The 21,681-nt window shown below is 41.5% G+C and overlaps 1 pseudogene; it reads right to left on the bottom strand.

The window, feature by feature from the left end:
• Window positions 1–8,611: 8,611 nt before the first annotated feature.
• On the bottom strand, window positions 8,612–21,478 carry LOC138030815 (ankyrin repeat domain-containing protein 42-like; annotated as a pseudogene).
• Window positions 21,479–21,681: the final 203 nt, after the last annotated feature.

Genomic DNA, 21,681 nt, shown 5'->3' with positions numbered 1-21,681 from the left:
ACAAATAAGTTCAAGTTTTCAGTAATACTCAGTAGCTTTTGCTACATGACAACAATTTTTCCGGTTGATCTAGTTTCGAACTCTTCTCGCGTAATTCGGTAAAAAACACTTAGAATAAGGGGCATACACCACGAAAACAAGCACGGTGACCCCATCTTTTTATTGCATTTTTTCAATGTCCTGTGTATGAGTATCAATTCTGCCAAGTTAAAAAAAAATCTAGATAGTACGTCATTTTCAGGGGAATTACCTTAATGCTGGTTAGCGCGAACCATGCTTTCATCAACAAGGGCCAGACTTTAGAGTCGCGGCATCCTAGTAAGAGATCTATACACATTGAGAAGACTAGAGATGTCAATTTGCAGATTTGTCAGCTTGGAATGTTTATATAAACGTTCTTGGCAAAATTGGCATTACCGGGTATGGAAGTTAGGAGAGAAAATTAAAAATTTGACGTCAGCTGTTCACGTCCTTCAGATATAAGAGACCTCAAGATCTAAGAAGGCGAAGTCAACGAATGCGTCAAATCAAGGCCCCCCTGTCCATGGATTGTAGGCCCCCATGTCCATGAATTTTAGGCCTCCCTGTCCATGGGTTTTAGGCCCCCTGTCCATGGATTTTAGGCCTCCCTGTCCATGGGTTTTAGGCCCCCATATCCATGGATTTTAGGCCCCCATGACCAAGGATTTTAAGCCCCCCTGTCCATGGATTTTAGGCCCCCCCTGTCCAGAGATTTTAGGCCCCCTGCATCCATGGATCTTAGGCCCCTCTGTCCATGGATTTTAGGCACCCCCTGTCCAAGGATTTTAGGCCCCCCCTGTCCATGGATTTTAGGTCCCCCTGTCCAGAGACTTTAGGCCCCCCCATCCATGGAGTTTAGGACTCCCTGTCCACGGGCTTTAGGCCCCCCTGTCCATTGATTTTAGGCCCCCTTGTTTATGGATTTTAGGCCCCCCTGTCCAGAAATGTTAGGCCCCCTGGTCGATGAATTTTAGGCCCCCCTGTCGATGAATTTTAGGCCCCCCTGACCATGGATTTTAGGCCCCCCTGTCCATGGATTTTAGGCCCACCTGTCCTTGGATTGTAGGCCCCCCTGTCCATGGATTTTAGACCCTCCTGACCATGGATTCTAAGCCCCCCTGTTTATGGAATTTAGGCCCCCCTATTCATGGATTTTAGCCTCCCTGTCCAGAGATTTTAGGCCCCCCTGTCCTTGGATTTTAAGCCCCCCTGTCCATGGATTTTAGACCCCCCTGTTTATGGATTTTAAGCCCACCTGTTCTTAAATTTTAGGCCACCCTGTCCTTGAATTTTAAGCCCCCCTGTCCATGGATTTAAGGCTCCCCTGTCCATGGATTTTAGGCAATACTGTCCACGGATTTTAGGCCTCCCTGTCCATGGGTTTTAGGCTCCCTGTACATAGAGTTTAGGCTTCCCTGACCATGGATTTTAGGCCCCCCTGTCCATGGATTTTAGGCCCCTCTTGTTATGGATTTTAGGCCCCCCTGTTTATGGATTTTAAGCCACCTGTTTATGGATTTTAGGCCCCCCTGTCTTTGGATTTTAGGCCCCCCCTGTCCATGGGTTTTAGGCCCCCCCTGTCCATGGATTTTAGGCCTCCCTGTCCATGGGTTTTAGGCCTCCCTGACCATGAATTTTAGGCCCCCTGTTTATGGATTTTAAGCCCTCATGTTTATAAATTCTAGGCCCCCCAGTTTATAGACTTTAAGTCCCCCTGTTCTTGGATTTTAGGCCTTTCTGTCCTTGGATTTTAAGCCCCCCTGTCCATGGATTTTAGGCCTCCCTGTTTATGGGTTTTAGGCCCCCTGTCCATGGATTTTAGGCCTCCCTGTCCATGGGTTTTAGGCCCCCATATGAATTCTAAGCCCCCCTGTTTATGGATTTTAGGCCCCCCTATTCATGGATTTTAGCCTCCCTGTCCAGAGATTTTAGGCCCCCCTGTCCTTGGATTTTAAGCCCCCCTGTCCATGGATTTTAGGCCTCCCTGTTTATGGGTTTTAGGCCCCCTGTCCATGGATTTTAGGCCTCCCTGTCCATGGGTTTTAGGCCCCCATATCCATGGATTTTAGGCCCCCATGACCATGGCTTTTAAGCCCCCCTGTCCATGGATTTTAGGCCCCCTGTCCAGAGATTTTTGGCCACCCCAACCATGGATTTTAGGCCCCCCTGTCCATGGGTTTTAGGCCCCCATATCCATGGATTTTAGGCCCCCATGACCATGGGTTTTAAGCCCCCCTGTCCATGGATTTTAGGCCCCCCTGTCAAGAGACTTTAGGCCCCCCCATCCATGGATTTTAGGCCCCCCAGTTTATGGATTTTAGACCCAACTGTTTATGGATTTTAGGCCCTTCCTGTCCATGGATTTTAGGCCCCCCCTGTCCATTGATTTTACACCCCCCTGTCCAGAGACTTTAGGCCCTCCCCCATCCATGGATTTTAGGCCCCCTGTACATAGAGTTTAGGCTTCCCTGACCATGGATTTTAGGCCCCCCTGTCCATGGATTTTAGGCCCCCCTGTCCTTGGATTTTAGACCCTCCTGAGCATGGATTTTAGGCCCCCCTGTTTATGGATTTTAGGCCCCCCTATTCATGGCTTTTAGACCCCTGTCCAGAGATGTTAGGTCCCCCTGTCGATGGATTTTAGGCCTCCCTATTCATGGATTTTAAGCCCCCCTAACCATGGATTTTAGGCCCACCTGTTTACGGATTTTAGCTCCCCCTGTTCATGGATTTTAGGCCCCCTATCCATGGATTTTAGGCCCCCCTATCCATGGATTTTAGACCCACTTATCCATGGATTTTAGGCTTCCCTGTCCACTGATTTTAGGTCCCCCTGTCTAAGGATTTTAGGCCCCCTGTCATGGATTTTTAGGCCCCCCGGTTTATGGATTTTAGGCCTCGCTATTCATGGATTTTAGGCCCCACTGTCCAGAGATTTTAGGCCCCCCTGTTTATGAATTTTAGGTCCCCCTATTCATGAATTTTAGGCCCCCCTCACCATGCATTCTAGGCCCCCCTGTCCATGGATTTTAGGCCCCCCTTTCCAGGGATCTTAGGCCCTCCTGTTTATGGATTTTAGGGCCCGCTGTCCATGGATTTTAGGAACCCCTGTCCATCCATGGATTTTAGGAACCCCTGTCCATGGATTTTAGGCTTTACCTTTCCATGGATTCTAAACCCCCTATCCATGGGTTTCAGGCCCCCCTTCTAATGTATTTTAGGCCCCCCACATCCATGGGTTTTAGTCTCCCCTGTCCATGGTTTTTAGGCCCTCCTGTCCATGGATTTTAGGTTCCCCTGTTTATGGATTTATGGTTGATGGGGTTGGCCCCTTGTCCGTGGATTTTAGGCTCCCCATCCATAGATTTGAGACCCCCCCTCCCATCCATGGATGTTAGGGCTGCCTGTGCATGTATCGTATCGCCTACCATCCATGGACTGGGGGGTCCTACCATCTATGGACGGGAGGCCTACAATCTATGAAAGGGGTCCTAAAATCTATGGACAGGGGGCCTGCCATCTTGCGGCTGCAAGGCGCATGAAACTTTGTTCGCTAAATGCGAACTTGTTCTTTAAGGAACCTTAACAGTTAACTAAATTCACTTGATGGGTCCACTTAAACAAAGTTTGGTAGAGAACATTTCACTTCAAAGATGTAATTACAATATTTTTGGGCTTACAGACACTGTGGCCTTATTCGCTAAAGATAGAAGCCGGATTTTAACACATCATCTTTCAATGGTAAAATTTGCAGAAAAAAAAATCAATGTTAGAAAATTTTCGCGCGAATCTCCTTAATTTATTATTTTGGAAAAATTACGGCAATAAGGACGGAAAATGACTCAAACTTCAACCAGATCGATGCTTTTTTGTCCGCCATTTCCTATCTTGGAACCAGGCCTGATCTCGAATCATTGATCCTATTGGCTATTTGGTGCCCAGGACAACAAAAATCATCGTTTTCAGCTTACTTTTTCAGTCAACTGCTTGGTCAATATGGGGGATTCAAGATGGCTCACAACAGTCTCGAGGGGAATGTGTTTTCTAAAACTTTTGAAATTCGGTATTCACTTTTCACCTCCAAATACTAATGTATCATAATGTTTTCCATATTTGATTGCTTGGCCTTTTCAGAAAATCAATTGATTTGGCTTTGAACTTCGCAGAAAATGATCGTTTTATTGAATCATTTTTAATTGGATGGAAACTACTTAACCACAAAACACTGTTTCTTCAAAGGCCAAGCACAGTTTAAGAGTGTAAGTATCCTTCACACGTTACGAAAAAGTGTTGCCATTTTTTGTTTAAAATGGTCTATTTTTCATCGCCTGTCGGCCGTCCTTAAACGTCAATCACGTGACATTGTGCGGCTTGATCGAGATGGAATAATCGCTAAAGAATTACGATAGTGCAAAGGTGTACGTTTTCGTCTACGTTGTTTTCGTCGTTGATTGCAAGGTCCTCATTGACCTCAAATTCGACCAGTTCACGTCGATGTTAGGAAAAGAACGGAAAAGAAATTAAATGCACATGCGGGGCGTGCACAATTTTTTTTTTGCAGCGTCGCACGCAACGCACGGGCACGTCTTATAATTACAGGTTTTTTGGTTGTTTACCATTTTCAAGCAGGAACCGGTTGGTACAAGGTTTGTGGAAATGGTAAGCAAAAACTCCCGAATGGGAAATTCAGTTGGGGTTTCAGTCTTGAACAGTCCCAAAGTTGTAATGGCGAAAACTCCATTCGAAGCAACACTGACGATTCTGGTCTGAATTTTGAGCCAATTAAGCTGATAAATCAAGCGAGAACGCCTGAAACCGGTAAGTAAATGTAAAAAGCCGAACACAATTTTATATAAATAATTGAAGTTTTAATTGTCTTGGGAGCGTGAAGCAATTAATTTGTAACTGGTAGTGGATACAAGACTGAATCCTTGGTCGAACAAGTTACTCAGCGTATTATTGTCGTCCATACTAAATGTTCTTGGATAGTAGGACACCGACATGACAATACGGGAAGCTTAAACAACGACAACGGCGACGGCAACGAGAACGTCATCTTAAAAAAAATGTTGGCGTTATTTTAATCGCTTTGTGACTATTTCAACCTTTTTTGATTAGCTTGCCGCTTTGGTAGTCACGTTGAAGAAAAACTATTTTAAAGACTATATATGCACAAAACTGAAACAGCACGGTGGAGCTCAAGTCCCATGTCCGTAATACATGTATGTCTTGTCTGTGATCATGGGCCAAAGATTTAGCTCAGCCGATAACTTTCATTCGATGTAAATGGTCATGTAAATAGGATCTTCAACGGCCGACCGATTGGTTGAGCATCGGACCACTGTGGGAGAGGTTGCAGGATTAAAACTCGGGCCGGACCAACATTCGGCTAGGGTTTTTAAATAACCGAGGCTTAGATCCACCTTTGTAATGTCATCTGCAAATAGTTAGACTCTCTAGTCTTTTCGGATAAGGACGATAAACCTGTAGAACGAAAAAGAACCCATACACTTTATTCGCAAAGAGTAGGGCATGAAGTTCCGGGTGATGTGGTCTGTCCTATGAAGGTGGTAAAGCTATCTCGTTGAACTCCAAGCATGGGTGGTTTATCACGTGACGTCACCGCCGCCATTTTGGTGGACGAAAACAAAAGATCTCTCGTTCTTTTGTTCATCCACCAGCAATTGTACATTGCCGCATTGTTATAATAATAATAATACTAATAACAATAATAATAATAGTAATAATAATAATAATAATAATAATAATAATAATAGTCACTTTGTTTACCCTCGGATTTTTAGATTTTTAGAGTAGCTAGTAGCTAATGAAAAGTCTAATCAAACGAAAGTAGGTGTCATACGGTGTCCCTCGAAACAGACCAAAACGGTGACTTTAATTGGAACCGATGAAATTGTTTCAAAACTACACCCTCAGGATTTTAATTACATAGATGTGCTCGAAGGTTTTCAAGTGTCTGAGCAATGTTTCATATCTGCGTTTACACTTGGCAAGTTTTTCCTATCACACCAAGACATGAGATTCTTGACCATTCTTAGATTCAACCAGAAACCCATAAGGGTTGAAACGTGTAACGCGCGTTCACAGCTTCCGAATATTCAGTGCGAACTGATTGGTTGAATGTTTCAGTGCTAAGTACCATATTTGGATTCCCCTCGCTCTTGTTGTTCCAAATATGGTACTTAGCAAATTGAATATTCAGAAGCTTGTTTCCCAGCACACAAGGGGCCGTTACACGTTTCAACCCTTATGGGTTTCTGATTCAACCTAATCATTTACAGCCACCAATAAGGACTTTGTCTTGACCCGAGAGCTGGTCATTTGATGCACGCTCATGGTACGAACAGCTTAGTCAAGAGGAAAAGCGAACGAGAGCCAAGAAACTCACACAGACGCAGCTTAGAACCGAGAGTCATTGCCCCTTCCCTCCCCTTCTCGGGATGTTTAAAGTCACCCCCCCCTCCCCCTTCCTCCTCCCTCTCCCATCTTCTAGCGTTAGGTCGCTGGTAATTCATCCGACCAAAGAAAACAACGAAGAAGCAGAGGTTCTAGGGTGAGCTTCAAACCTTGGCCCTCAAAATAATGATCTTTACGATCTTTCTTCATCTTCCTCCATTTTTCGGCTACAATATTTTGTACACTGGTGTTATCGCCGGAATGGTCAAATTAAGCAGTTTATTGTTTGTTAAGGGTGGTTTATAGGCTGGGATGTAGTACGCGTGTCTCGTTTCATTAGTAATCACGCTGTCATCAAGTCACTGACCTGAATGATTACAATCAGATCGTCGTATGGTGTCATTTTGATGTAAATATTGATAATTCGGGTGGAACTTTAAATAACCTCGATTTCTTCATAGGCTCTCCAAACGGGTACCATTCCACTAAAATACAAACAACATGTAATCAAAGTTCAGTTGGTCATCTATTAAGAGCGGCTTGTAACAGGTCTCACAGTTGATGAAAAAACATATTTCAGTGTTTTAGATATTCGTAAATTCAATCTAGTGAAGTAGGTGATTGATCAGTGAAGCGAGCAAGAGTGATCATAAGTACTCTGGTTCTTAATTTCAAACAAATTACGAAATTGGAAAGGCAAACATTACAGAGAACTCAAACAAGGCGCCGGGAGAACGTAATATAATTTCTCTCAGAACGGAGTGGAACTTTCTCCTGTTAAAATGGCTGCTGTATTTTTCAAATGCTCCACGGAAAAAGGGAAGACGTCAAGTAGAGATCACTATCTTGGTAACAAAAGAAGGGCGAATGTCGAAGAATTTTTGAGATCGAAGAACTGGAATTGCATCGGAAATCAAGGGTTTTATTCTAAGCCATCATTTGGTTCTGCTAAAGATCAGTTGCTGGCTCAAGCCAATGCTTTGCGGGACATCGAAAATCTCCTTAAATGGAAACCTTCATTGAAAGAAACCTTGAAAGATTCTCTTATAATCGTGGGTCAAGTTTATGATCTCAAATCACTGATGGAAAATGCCAGTGTTCCACCCAGTAACAAAACCACGGAACCACAGGGTGAACAACCATCGCCACCGAATTTAGAATCGCGCGGAGAAATTTCTAACGAGGATTGGTGCTCGCAAGATAAAACCGCAAAGAAACAGTCCGTGGCAAACGCAGTCGAAAACATAAAGACGGGCCAAACGAAACTAAAGACAAGGATTGCGACTCGACCCGGTACGACGCGACCGGCACGCGTTCGCTCGATGGGTTCCGCAGCAAAGGTTACTAGCCGCCCCCTTGTCAACTTTCCAAAGAAACCGGTAAAAACTGCCAATGGAAAAAATACAACGAGCATGTTGCTGCCGGGTCGTTGTCCTGGGGACATCAACTCAAATCATTTGTCCGAAGAAGAGTATGGAGAAAATAAAGACGACGAAATGACTCCGTTGTATTTAACGTGTTTGGAAGAAGACGAAGCCAGCGATGGGAAGATGGCAGCGTGTGCTTGTGGGAAAAGCGGTTACCACGTTGAAACGTTTGTCAAAGGCGAAAGTTGTGCAAGAAACATGTGCTGTGCAAACATCAACGTTGATCCATCTGAGAGAGTTGTTGTTTGAAATTTAGTTTTACAGTATCGTCTAACAGCTTAAGGTTTTGGAATCTTTAAAAAAACTGAAAAGCGTTTTCTTTCTGGGGATTACTGAAACACAACCCAAATAGAAGAGCCGCTCGGTTAAAAACAACATTTGGTAAAAACTCCTTTAAGTTTTAACATACTAACAATACCACCAGAAAGAAGAATGTCCAGCATCTTTCATTTGACGGGTAAAGCTATGAAGTCACGAAGTTAAAACTTATGAGTACCCTGTGCACAAAAAGCCACCTTGTAGAACATATGCATTGCATCCAAAAGTTGAGTGAATGGTCACTGTATAAAGTATAATGCAGTAATCACCTCCACAAAAAATAATTGATCGGTAGCGGCACTAGAATCTTAAAATGTCACGCATGCGCAGCAAAATCGCGACCCGAAGAAATAAACTCTGAGAAGGATCCTGTATTTTGCAAATGAAGTTCTATATTTAGCTCATTATTAAACAAAAAAAAACTAAAAGGGTTTAATTTTATAATTTACTCGAGTCAAGTTGATTAATTTTATCACAGTACAGTTGGCTATCATAATCGTACACTCGTAAACTTGTTGAACAAAGTTCGACGCCACATAATTTGTTTAAACGTGAATAAATTACAAGAAATTAGTATTTGTATGCAATATTTCATGGGTTATCATAGTTTTGGAATTTAGGGCACTCTAAGCTATCATGGTATACGTGTACACGAACTCACTGTACTAGCTATTTTCTGGATCATAAAACTAACTTCAAACACGTTCAAACTTTGCGCTGCCACAAAAATTCGTTTCCGATCCTAAGTTAGTGCTTGTTTTTTACAGACAATCAACAGCAGTGCATAATTTGACTAGAGTTCCATTCGCTATGAAGTGTCCCAGTGACTGTGTGCAAACTGCTGTTAATCTGTCATTGTTAATAACTCTATATCAGTAATAAATGATCGCACATTTTAGTGTGGACCAAAATCAACCAATCACGTGAGTGGAATGTCGATATTTGATACAGTCCAAGGCCGTGATATCGATAAGGAGGTTCAGCGAGACGGTCGATATCTTCCCATTTTTAATTAACTTCCCTTTAAATCACGCTATGGCATTTGAATTGCCAAGTTTCTTTACTCTTGCACGGATGAATTGTTTGGAAAACTGGGTAAAACCGTTGCTCACGAGTACGAAAAGTCCGTTTCTGGTTCCATCTCTCGACAACTCTTCACAATGCAAGAAAATTGGTACGACTTTGTCCTCAGTTGTCCATCATGCGATTCACTTTCGAAGACAGGCTGGTCAGTTTTTGTCAAGATAGTGCATTGTCCTCGGGCTGGAAACACCTCTTCTGACGAAAATTCCACTGGCTATGGCCGCGTCAAGGCGTTTGCTTTTCTTCTTCTTGCGTCGCAAAGTCGATTGTTGATTTGGGCCCGGATTTCTTTGGAAGTCAGACTGCAATTAACAAAGCAAAAAAAAAGTGGTTTAGGTTGATTCACCTTGGCGCTGGCTGGAAGAGAACACTGAAAACCATTTATAAAGGTGCTAAGAACAGAAAAAGTAGAAAACGTCAACACGTTCTCTTTGACTGCCAGCTTCGTTGATGCCGCTCAAATCTTTTAAAAACGCGAATGAGAAACAATTATATCGTTATGTTTCTGAGGTTTTCACAAAAAAGAAAGCAGAAAGTCCCCGTTAGCTCTACTTTTCTCTGCTACTCATCACAACAATATCCTCACCGCTGTTTGATGCCTTTCTCTTTCATCCTCTAGCTGTAGAGTCAGTGTGTGAATTTGAGCTCGTAGTTTGTCCATCTGGGCCTCTAGCTTCTCACGTTTTTCTCTTTCATACTCAAGCTGGGCCTCCAACTCACGGATCACCCTGTTTTGCAAATAGAGAGGATTGCAAACATTTAAACGATGTAATAGGCCGTGCTTGCAATTGTGTGCTTGAAAGAGTCTTAAGCTTTCACTGACACTACCCGGAGGGTATTTCACTGATGATGTACCGAGAAGTGGAGAATGAGGTTTTACAAGCGTCATCATGAAACTGCGGCTTTACACGTGCAATTATTTACTCTGCTCATGCCACAACAAAGAAAGGATTTCGTACAAAAACTGTCTGAGGGCTGCGAACGGTGCCAAAACGCGTTAATAACTAGACCATTAATTTCCTTACAGTACCATACGGATCAATTGAGCTGTTTGTCAATTAACTGAGGTTATTAAACCATTCATGATAACATTACAGTACACTTAACCTTAACTTCCTTTTCTGCCAAGTACTTGCTTCACTCCCACCCAGGACGATTTTTTCCCTCTTACCGAAACTGTCGCAGAAGTAGTTGACGCTTAACCCCAACCCCCCCTCCCCTTCCAGGAAAGTTTTTTTCCTCTAACCTAGCGCTTCCTCTTTCGTAATTGCTTTCCTCTTGTTTCCTTCTGTTACAGGACGTTGACGCTTAAAGGCCTCTGCCCACCCCCACTCTTGAAGGTATTTTCCTGCCCTCTTGTTTCTTCTGTTAGAGTTGCTTGACGCTGAACGCTACACCCACCCACCCCCACCCAGGCAGGGTTTGTCCTCTTACCTACAATCTTGGACAAATCAAATGGAAAAAAATTGAGACCACCCCTCCCCCCACAATCAATGATGGGAAAATGGCGCGTTTTGGCCTTCACGCGGCTTCATCCTTGATTTAGGGGGAAGGGGTATTTCTGTTCCAAGGTTGTAGCCTTTGGTATTCGTATACTTTCCTTTGATAGAATTGGTGGATGCTTTATCTCACCCACCCCCCCCCCCCCCCCCGACAATATTTTATTCTCTTACCGAGCGCTTTCTCTCTCTTCTTCTTGCTTCTTTTGGTCTTCATCTAACACTCCTCCTAACTGTCTGTAGTTCATCTTCGCCACGTCCAACAAATGAGCTAGTTCGTCAATCTTGCGCTTGGCTCGACCTACCGAACGAAAGTAGAATATTGGAATCAACTGACACACAACAATGAGACTGAGAGAGGATGAGGTAACAGAACGGATCCCCATGTCCCATCATCGTTTTTTAAAATATGCTTTTAGTTTCCCAAAGCTAATTTAAGTTCTCGTTCCCAAGCCGCGCATCTTTAAAATGTCGTTATGTCATTACAACTAGTAGCCTGCTTGCAGGCTTTCGACGGTGATTTGCATCGTTCTACTACACACACTAACAGACTCAAAAGTCAGGAACAACTTGTACAACAACAACAAAAAAAAGCACTTTAGGAGAGTACTGCTCGCAGCTTTTAACCACAGACTGAAACGCTATAAATTTCTTTGTACAGTACAATGAGCAACAGCGTAGGAAAGTACTTCTCAGACAGTCACGTGGAGTGGAAGATCAAAGTTAGAAATTTCATCCATAAATTCAGAGGCTAGAGCCTTCGATCACGGCGTAACCAACCGCGCCGTAGAATATGACTACTCGGTTACTTTTACAAGGAGGATTTCATCCACAAACTCGAAAGATGGATCTTCACAGTAGAGCTTGATAAACAGCACCACAAGATAGTAAAGAGTTTGTATGCATAAATACGAATCTGTCCGGACGAATTTTAAAGTACTTGTACATGTATAAAGAATAAAATAGCTTGCATTTGGAGTAGAAACAAAGAATTTCACTCCATTAGAAATGGTAAATTTTCGAAGGAATATCGATTAAAGTGAGTTCGAAAACTTGATTAGACAAACACTTATCGGAGGGTCAAAAACTATGAAACAATAATTTATGAGCTTTGAGGTTCCTCAGTACATCGTAGAAAGAGAATATTCGTGTCGTTTTGCAAAACGAGAGGGCCATGTACATCTATGTATAAAATACCTTGAGCGTCTTTAAGATGATTTTTCTTTGTCTCCTGGAGAACATCTGTCCCAGAAATTACGGGTAAAGATAAAGGATCGCGCCCATCTGGGTCACGGTCCTCGCGAGGAAAGAATGAAAAAGCTAAAGAGTAAAATGAAGATAGATTGAAAGAAAGGGAAAATACACTCTAAAGATAAAGGATGAATCAGCGAGCAAGCTTGCAAAAGAAAGAGTTGATTGAGATTGGAGAAGGTTAGAAATGAAAGAGGAAAAGTGAAGCCTGAAAAACTGAATGATCTTTGAATATGAATCGCATTCCAGAGACAAAAGCGAACGTCAAAAACTTTATTCGCTGGATTTCTTTTTTAAAATTCCAAAGCCTCAAACAGTAGATGTCCAATGAACAAGAAATTAAAGTAATATATTGATTTGAATTACAGCAAACTAGGATTTTGATAACATTTAGGTCAGACACAACATCCTTTATACCAAAGCCGCCTCTGAAAGAAAACTTGATTTCAAACCTCTGGCTTCAGCTTTGGACTGTGGTTCTGATGGTTTGAAGTCTTCGGCTCTTTCGTCAACAAAGATTTCTTCGTTGTCTGAATAAAACAAACAAAGTCCTTATGGTCAGTGCATTTGGCTACGCCACCACAGCAATAGAACTGTACCCTTCAACCAATGCGTCCCGGGTTCGATATTGAACTTGGCGTGATATGTAGGTTGAGTTTGTCGGTTTCTACTCATTTTCCTGCGGTAGATTTCAAGTGCTTCTTTGTAGCTCATTTGATTTTACAATTACCGAATACAAATAATTATCATATTTTATATTTAAGTACTTAATTTGCAAATTCTGTTAGGGAAGGGATTTCAAAGCTTGGCCACAGAAGATCTTCCTTAAAGGCCACAATTTGAATACCAGTGCGGAGATCTACTGTATCTATATTTTCCGATACATATCTCCTTCTTAAAGGAGATTCTTGAATGTGGTCAGAGACAGAATCTGACGCTACTACAGAAAGTGATACATCGTTCCGTTCACTTTAAGTCTCCAGAAACGAAAATTAATGATAATTAGCTAAAGCCTTGGGTATATACCTTATACGAATGCTGAAACGAGTGTTGGCTTTGGCGTCTGGCTACTGCAAGATATTTATTGGAGCCTAACAAAACTCAACCACAAACGTTATTTTATATAGCATATAATCTACACTAGACAGTAGTAAAATGGTCCATGCGACTTTAGGCGACAGAATACTTCTCTTCAAACTAATCACGTTTTTTGTTTTCTGACAAACCTGAGTCACCTCCAAGAATAGCAATACATCCCAGCCGCCCAAATCTGCGAGCAACATCTTTGGGAGTCTCCCCAGCTGAGTTGACAATTCTCACTACAAAATTAATGGCAACAAACTGTCATTATTCCAAAAGATCAGCAATGATGCATGACTCTATTATCCAATGGGATTAAAGAAAACAGTCACGTGTATGCGTCTTTTAAACCAGTAAGACATAGTTCAGTATTCTGAAAAAGTCAGGGGGTACAAGTTACAATATTCTTTTGTTTACCACGTTCGTTTCCGCGAAAAGAAATTAACTATGTGTGGTATGGGATTTTGAAGTTGTTAAAATGAAGAGAAAAGATGCGCGGCACTAGTTTTATCAGATCTTAAAACACTGCGCTTCGTTGTTTCACATGTTAGAAAAAGTATGTATTATAGAGAAGACTTTCCAATGATACTGTACTATCCTGACAGGACGTTAACAAGCTAGCCTTCGAACAGGCTCTTCACAGCGTCATTCCGAGAATCCAACAGAATGGAGCGAGGAATTCTCGCAAGTAAGGAGGTTTTTTTAAAACTCATGCCAACATTTAAGTTTAGGGAAGAACTCACAGTTCGCTCCATTTTCGACAAGCCATTGAAGAACTTGGACATGACCATTTCCGGCGGCTGTTAAAATGGAAAATCAAACGTAACCATTAAAAATCTGTATTTCAGGAAGAAATTTGCACTTACGGATAAAGATCCTTGTTTTTTAATTAAGGGCGACGCGGTTCGTGCTCGCCTAGCGATTATCCTGGCTTAAATTTTGAATTCCTCCACAAAAAATGGCGCCTGTTATGCAAGCTGCCGAGGGACAATGGCAGGATGAATAATTTAAAAAGCAAGTTTCCATCCTCGTGTATCATCCACAAGTGTTATCTTCGCGCTTTCATTTGCATTTCATTTCATTTCATTCCTTTGTCACAGACAAGTTCAAAGGATTTTTGAGTTAAATTGGCGAAGGAGTGTGAAGAAACTAACGGAGCTTGTTTAAAGGGGCACTGTCATGAACTGCGAGTTTGTTTGTTCTCGAGCCCTCGAAAAATTCTAGCCGCCATCATGGATTCACGCGTGAGTCACGTATATTCGCCGGAGTTTCTCCTTTGTCCACCATGGCCCTCCCCAGTGGACGCTATTTTGAATTTGTCGATTCAATTTGAAAAAAGTTAACCTAACACTTTTCAAGTTTTCACAAGACGCCAGCGCATGCGCTTCTCGTGACAGTTTCCCTTTAAGGTTACACACCACTTTGCATGTAGAAAAGCGAGTTTTCCTTGGATACTCAGATTGTCGAAAGATAAGTTTATCGTTGTAAACGCTGGACAATTCAAAGTCTAATGGACCCTATAACTGTTTATATTGGCTTGCTGAAATGTCAACTGTTCGCGCATGAATGAAATACGCCTTTAAGTTTAATATCAGAGCTTTTTACGATATTCCATGGGAAATGAAAAATCATTTGTTTTTTTTGGATGCTTGAGTACCTTTGTGTGAAGGAGTTGACCCTTTGTCGTCTCTCTCGTTGACGGACACAACGCCTGTTTCGATCAACATCTTTAACTGGGCTATGTCTCCATTATAAGCAGCCACGTGCGCTGGAAAAGCTAAATCTAAACAAGAACGTTCACAATTAAGACAAGTGTGTCATTTTCCGTGAACAAGGAAGGCGGAGTTCAGCTACAACAAGTTGCAAAAATAGTGGAGACACTTCACCTTCTTGGAGCGCTATTAATTTACCTATTATCTCTCACACTGCAGCCCCCCTCCCCCCCTTATCAGTGTTGCTAGCAAGACAAAACAATGTTGGAAACTTAAACAGTCAACATTGAAATGGGGAGAGGGGAGGGGAAGTGGGAAAGGTTTAAATTCTAGATACGGTGGGTACTGGAAGCTAGAAAAGGTGTTTTTCATGAAAGTGTCTCAACAATTTTGCAACTTGTTGTAGCAATAACCGTCCACCACTGTGGCTCGGGCTCAATACAAAGGACTCTAAGTCATACTTTGGGCAAGTTCGTTGATTCTCTTCACCTCCTTTGGGAGGTTTTCCTCCGAGTAATCAGGTTTTTCCCTCACATGAAAAATCCATTTGCTAGTGATTGGAGGCCCGGGGAGGGGACTCCCATATAGAAAGAACGGGGGCGCTCGTCGGAAATTTTGAAAAGAACCGCTAAGAGGTACCAACATCCTGCCTTGTGGGCGTGGAATGAATTTTTTCGCCCCTAAGAGGTACCAAGGGAGGTGCAGTGGCCTCATGGTTAGTGTGCTCGACTCCGGGTCCTGGGTTAGGGTTAGGGTTAGGGTTAGGGTTTAGGGTTAGGGTTAGGGTTTAGGGACATTGTGTTGTGTTCTTAGGCAAGACACTTTACTCTCACGGTGCCTCTCTCCACCCAGGTGTATAAATGGGTACCGGCGAATTTAATGCCGGGGGATAACCCTGCGATGGACTGTGATGGACTGACATCCCATCCAGGGGGGAGTAGAAATACTCCTAGTCGCTTCATGCCATGGAAACCGGGATACGCTCCAGCCTGATGGCTCGTACGCAGAGACTGTTAAGAGGTACCAAAATTATGGGTTTTAATTAGACAAAATTTTTAAAGTAGTTAATTGTCAAATGTCTCCTGTCATACTTTTTCAGCTTAAAACCCTAAAAGGTACCGCTAAAGCTCCCGCTGTGGACCTTTTGAGGCTGAACACCCTAGCTAACAGGGACGAAAACCGCTTTTTAACCCCTAAAAGGTACGGCAAACACCCCTGTCCTTTTTATATGGGTTGGGGGTTAAATAAATCACATTGATATACAATTATTTAATCAAAATCAAAATTTTCTCAATGGTCTTCGAAGTGACACTAATCGCCAGCTCATAGCAAGTATGAAAATCTCCAAGTCTCAACCTCAAGTTGACGGCCGCAAGTTTTTCAGTTTTAAACAAGCTGTACTCACCCTCTACACGTAGATATAAAATTCACCATGCATTCCAAGAAAAGCTTGAGAAAAAAAAAGTTACATGTATTTGCCCAAAAGAAGAGAAATTTAAGGAACTGCCGATACTAAACCGCAATGCACAAAAAAGTCTACTCACTTTCTTCGTCTTCAGGATGAAGTAGGTCATATTCTAAAAAAACAAGCAAAACAATGACACTTTGAATAAGATCAAGACCACCCGGTGTACCAGATCAAGGGGAAATTTATTGAATCCTGTTCATTAATCTGCCCTGTTTTTCCAATTACCTACGAATCTCTGGCACCAAAGTGAAATGAGATATATTCTTGGTTCTGGCCTGGGTTGCTCGAAGCATGGTTAGCGCTAACCAGCGTTAAATACCATGGAAACCAATAGGTTTTTATACCTCTCAATCAATGCAACAGTTAGCGCAAACCAGGCTTCGAACAACCGGTCCCTGAACAACACTTAAAGACACTGGGTTTTAGTAACTACAGGCAGCAGATGACTCAATGCGTCAACAATATGAGTGTCCGAGGAAACAAGCTTAAACCCCGGGGGAGATGCCAATAAAGATTTTCAAATTAATTCACTTTCATTACTCATTTGACTTGATTTGCTTTCATTGTTTATCTCAGTTTACAGTGTCCCCAATTAGTTGCTCCAGCGCTTAGAACGACTACACACTTAAATAAGGTTCCTTTCCTTTCCATTTGTGTTTTTTTTTAATTACCTGTACGTCTTTATACTGTATTAGGTACATTGTAGGGTTCATGCCTCATCTATTTGCCTCGGGCATGTTAATGAAGATCTGTTTGTCTGTCTCATCTGGCCTCGTTTGGTCTGTGTAGTCTGTCTATTGCCAACATTAAATCGAACTACAAAGTCAATCTAAAGTTTGCCAGCTATTTAATTAACAAACAGAAAAGCAAGACATGGATGAAGTGCCCCATTTGCCGAACAATAATTTCTTAAAGAATTGAATCATTTACCAACAGCATTGAGATAGTCAATGCAATCCTTCTTATAGAATTGTTGAGCAAGGTTTTTTGGAGAGTCGCCCTTTGACAAAAACAAGAAAAGAATGTTTATTTGTTAATTGCAGAATAAAAAATTAATGTTAATGATATCAACTTATATATTACATATATTAAAATAATTTAAACCTTAAAAAACTACAGTTGTGAAACTTCCTTAAGTCAATAAGCGAGTTTATATTGCGCTCATCTCATGCTTTCACGAGAAACCTCCTTTCAGCGAACTGCCAGCCATCCCAAAAACGAAATCAATCTCCATTTACCAACTTTTGGCTAAAAGGGGCTATGTCACGGCTGAGTGCGGTTCATTTGGTGTAAATGTAGTTTCCCCTAGTATGGCAACTGAACGTTTACCCAGAAATTTACTTTTGAGCAACACAATTAACTCAACTCTATGGGCGTGCAGAACTCTCGCCTCCCACCAATGTGGCCCGGGTTCGATTCCCAGACTCGGCGTTCATACGTGGGTTGAGTTTGTTGGTTTTCTACTCTACCCTGCTCTGAGAGGTTTATCTCGGGTACTCCGATTTTCCCCTCTCCTCAAAATCCAAAATTGAATTTGATTTGCATTAATTTGTTTGATTTCAGTTTACAGTGTCCCCAATTAGTGCTCCAGTGCTAGAACGACTAGACACTTAAATAAAGTTCCTTTTCTTTTCCTTTTCTTGACAAAAAAATGTCTGTTGACCATGCATAATCCAAGTTACATACAAAAGAGATAAACTTTGAAAAAATGTTCGGCTGAACAGCTTTCAAAAACCCAATTGCAATCCATTTTAATCTTCTTGAAATTTTTCCCATCCCTGCCTCCTTTTGTATTTCATTCTAATTATCCTTCAATGTTTTAGGTAGTCATTTTTGCATTCTAAGCTTGATAATTGATTGCCAGTTCCCAGTTGCTGATTTGGCTAAATCTCATAACACAGCCCCTTTCAACATATGGGTCCTCTAATTTTGTTTACAATAAGATCCCTTTACCTTTAATGTAAGGACATTGCTCATTTAGTGTAACTTAAGTCACACGCATAGCTGTAATTACCACCCAATGTAATAGAAGAACGATCATATCTTCACCCAACTTAAGAGTAATTTGTAAGTTTTACGTAAGATGTGCCTGGATGTGTTGCAGGCCCATGGGGACGTCTTGCGATGCAATTATTTCCAATCATATTTAATCTAAAATAAATTCGACTGAAACTCAAGTATCTTCAGACCTAGAGAGGACGTCCTCGTCTGTAATCCTCATTCCTATTGGAAAGCCAGTTCATTTTGTAATCAAATTATTTACCTGATCATTGCGTGCATTTAGGGTGTGGTCAATGCTTACTCCGCCACAGACAATGAACTCGAGGCATGGCAAATGACCTTCACTGGCTGCCAAATGAGCTGCAAATATTAAGAGTTAAACAATCAGGTCGTTGGCACCTGGGGAGCAGGGCTGGCACACTCGCCTTTCACAATCTGCCAGGGATCGATTCCCAGATTTGACTCCATATGTGGGTTGAGTTTGTTGGTTCTCTACTCTGCACCGAGAGGGTTTTCTCCGGGTACTCCAGTTTTCCCCTCTCCTCAAAATCCAACATTTCATTTATTTTGTTCTGACTTCAGTAGAATGTAGTCTCTACAATAGTAGAGAGGCCAGAGATAAGCATCCACGTTTACGTGTTTTTAATGTGTTATAACAAGGGCACATTAATGCAAGTATGTTTGGAAACGCCTTTCTCATCAGGTGATAAACACCAAACTGCCTTTATCTTGAGATCAGAGATGCCTTAATGACAGCACATGAGAACATCCAATTCCACTCCTGTTGCTCTGCACATTGTATGATGGATTGTTACACAAAATTACACTAAGGAATACTGTACAAGTATCTCCATCAATTTATCAAGCAATTGCCATTGCAAGTTGTGGGAAAATTTATTCAAGAAGTGCATACCTTTAATCTATAATTTTTTGCCTCACATAGGAAACACTACAGTCTAACTAAGACAATGAGGAAGTGGAAGACCCAATTAGTAAGCTGCAATAAGGCAGACATATTAACCGGGTGTACTTCCAGAATGGTCAACCTCATCAACACTTGCGCCCCATCTAGAAAGAAGCTAGCGTACAGGAAAGACACAAAAAACAAGCTTAATGTTAGAAGGTGCATTTTCTTTTGGACTACTGTTAAATTAGCCAGGGTGACAGAGGAATGTTTTTCCCAAGGCAGCAATGAATGGCTGTGCTGCTGAGCAAGCATTAATAACTCCTAGTTGACCCAACTGAAAAAAATCGTTTGTCGTTAGACAGAGTAAAATTCTATATAGCGTATTAAATCTCACTCCTAAGGCGGGCAATGGGTTAACACGCTGGAGAAAAATTCTCTGGCACCCAAAGTATTCTTCAAATTAGAAAGAAATGGACAATTAGAGCGGTTTTCAATTGAGTGCCGATAAGTAATTAGATAATTACTTTGGTTTATGATTACTTCACTCAGTGATTTGGTTTCAAAATTCTCCGCGCCATTTTTTCATCCAATCAGACGTGAAACCAAAACCAAATCGTGAGCTCACTTCTGTGCACATTTTCCCCGCGCTTATGTGTCTGGCTACCGTGTAATTACTTCGAGTTTTGATTGGTTTGCCAGATGTCTCAGTCCCGTTCTTGATTGTCCCAAGTAATTACTTTGGGTTTTGGTTTTACGACACTCAATTGAAACTTGCTCTATTAGTAATATAAATTATATATATTTTAAAGAGCAAAAAAGGAGTACCCTGCGAGCAGCTGGTTTAATAACTCCTATGCTTCCTGCAGAGAGAAACCGCTGTGAGCAACCCCGTTTTATTTTCCATAAAGCATGTGCCCCGAAAGTGATGCATTTTGACATCACTTTGTCTCATTTGCGTGGGAAAAAACATATGGATTTTGATCAGTACAACAGCAAAGCTTGCCCAGTTATTTTAATAAACTATTAAAATAGGGAACCCTGGATCTACAATGTACTTGTGTAGCTCTCATACCTGTAAACAGCCTTAAGTCTGCCATGGAAAGCTGGCCACAGTGGAACCGGGGTCCAACCCATGTTATCAGTGGCATTTATGTCCCTACAAAAAGACAGTTTTTAACTTGCAGTGTTGTACAAACATACAACATTTTCATGAATAATGAGGACTTAAGTGAATTGCATGCCCTGTAGTAGAATACGTCTGCATCAGTAGTTGAATTGTTTTGCAACAAGAAACACAGTTGGTATTTGGTATGACACATGGATAAAAATTGCATGTATTTGCTGCTAAAAGTTTTTAAGAAAAAAATTCATAATGTACTTAGTCTGACAAAATAGGATTATTATTTGCTGTTAGAAGAACAGGAAAAGTTTTACACAGCTTAACCACGCCATGCCTCAAGATCGGACTGTAAACAGTAAGAGTTCCCATGGTAAGCAGCAAGATGTGAAGCCGTACCAACCTGTTGAATTTTGAATTGATAAGAAAGAAAGAAAGAGGTTAAAAAAAAAAGCGAACAGGAAAAAGAGTCCCTAAAGACTCCGTCCTCGCCTGCATAATACCTCGGTTGTCCTTTTTCATTTCAGATCAGCTCCATTTCCTGCCAAAGCCCTGATTGAAGAATAAAAAACAATTGTCAAATAAAAAAAAAAAAAACCACTTACTATAGGTATGATGCTGTGAACATACAAAATATGATAAAGGAAATTGTAAAACCTGGAAACAATCTTAGTCTTAGCTACTTGAATTTCACGATTGAACCTGCAATCAGGTGCTCTTTATGCCTTAAGCTTTTCTATCCTTTAAACCATCTTTAAAAGGTATACACAAATCAAACGTCAACAAAACTTTTATACATTTTCATTTTGCACACTTTCCCCTTCAGAACAATAATGTTCTGCGACTTATACTACCCCTTAATAATAGTATAATTTATGACCAAAAAGGCAACGGCAATGGATCTTAATATAATTATTGTATTAAAAAGGCATAATCCAACATTGTCAGTCAGCCCTGCGTACAGCGTTGTACTAGCTTACTGACGAAGGAGCCTCAATTCCAAATTAAAAATGTTTCCCTTCAAAAAATTCATCTGCACAAGCTAATTTATCACCAACAGCATTACACTGTATGTAAAAACACATTACTTGCAGGCAGCATCCTGTCCTTTAATTGCAGTGAGATGTGATGGAGTTCCATCCTTTGGGGAGTCTTTTCTGAATGATCTGTGCTCCATGGCCACAATTAACCAGTGCAAAACACTACATTGTAGTGTAACCGAAACCATTTTTCATTGAAAAAAAACTCAGAGGGATGTTCATGACCACAAGATAAATTCCACAACACAGTACAGAGTGCGATTTGTAACTGGGCATAATGTACCACAGAGACCCACAAACAGATGTTTACAACTATGAAAGGGTTCCTAAAAAGATCAGC

The sequence above is a fragment of the Montipora capricornis genome, chromosome 13, assembly GCF_036669925.1.
Source record: "Montipora capricornis isolate CH-2021 chromosome 13, ASM3666992v2, whole genome shotgun sequence".
Lineage (NCBI taxonomy): Eukaryota > Metazoa > Cnidaria > Anthozoa > Scleractinia > Acroporidae > Montipora > Montipora capricornis.
The sequence above is the reverse complement of the archived record's forward strand: the minus strand, read 5'-3'. Positions and strand labels throughout refer to the sequence as shown.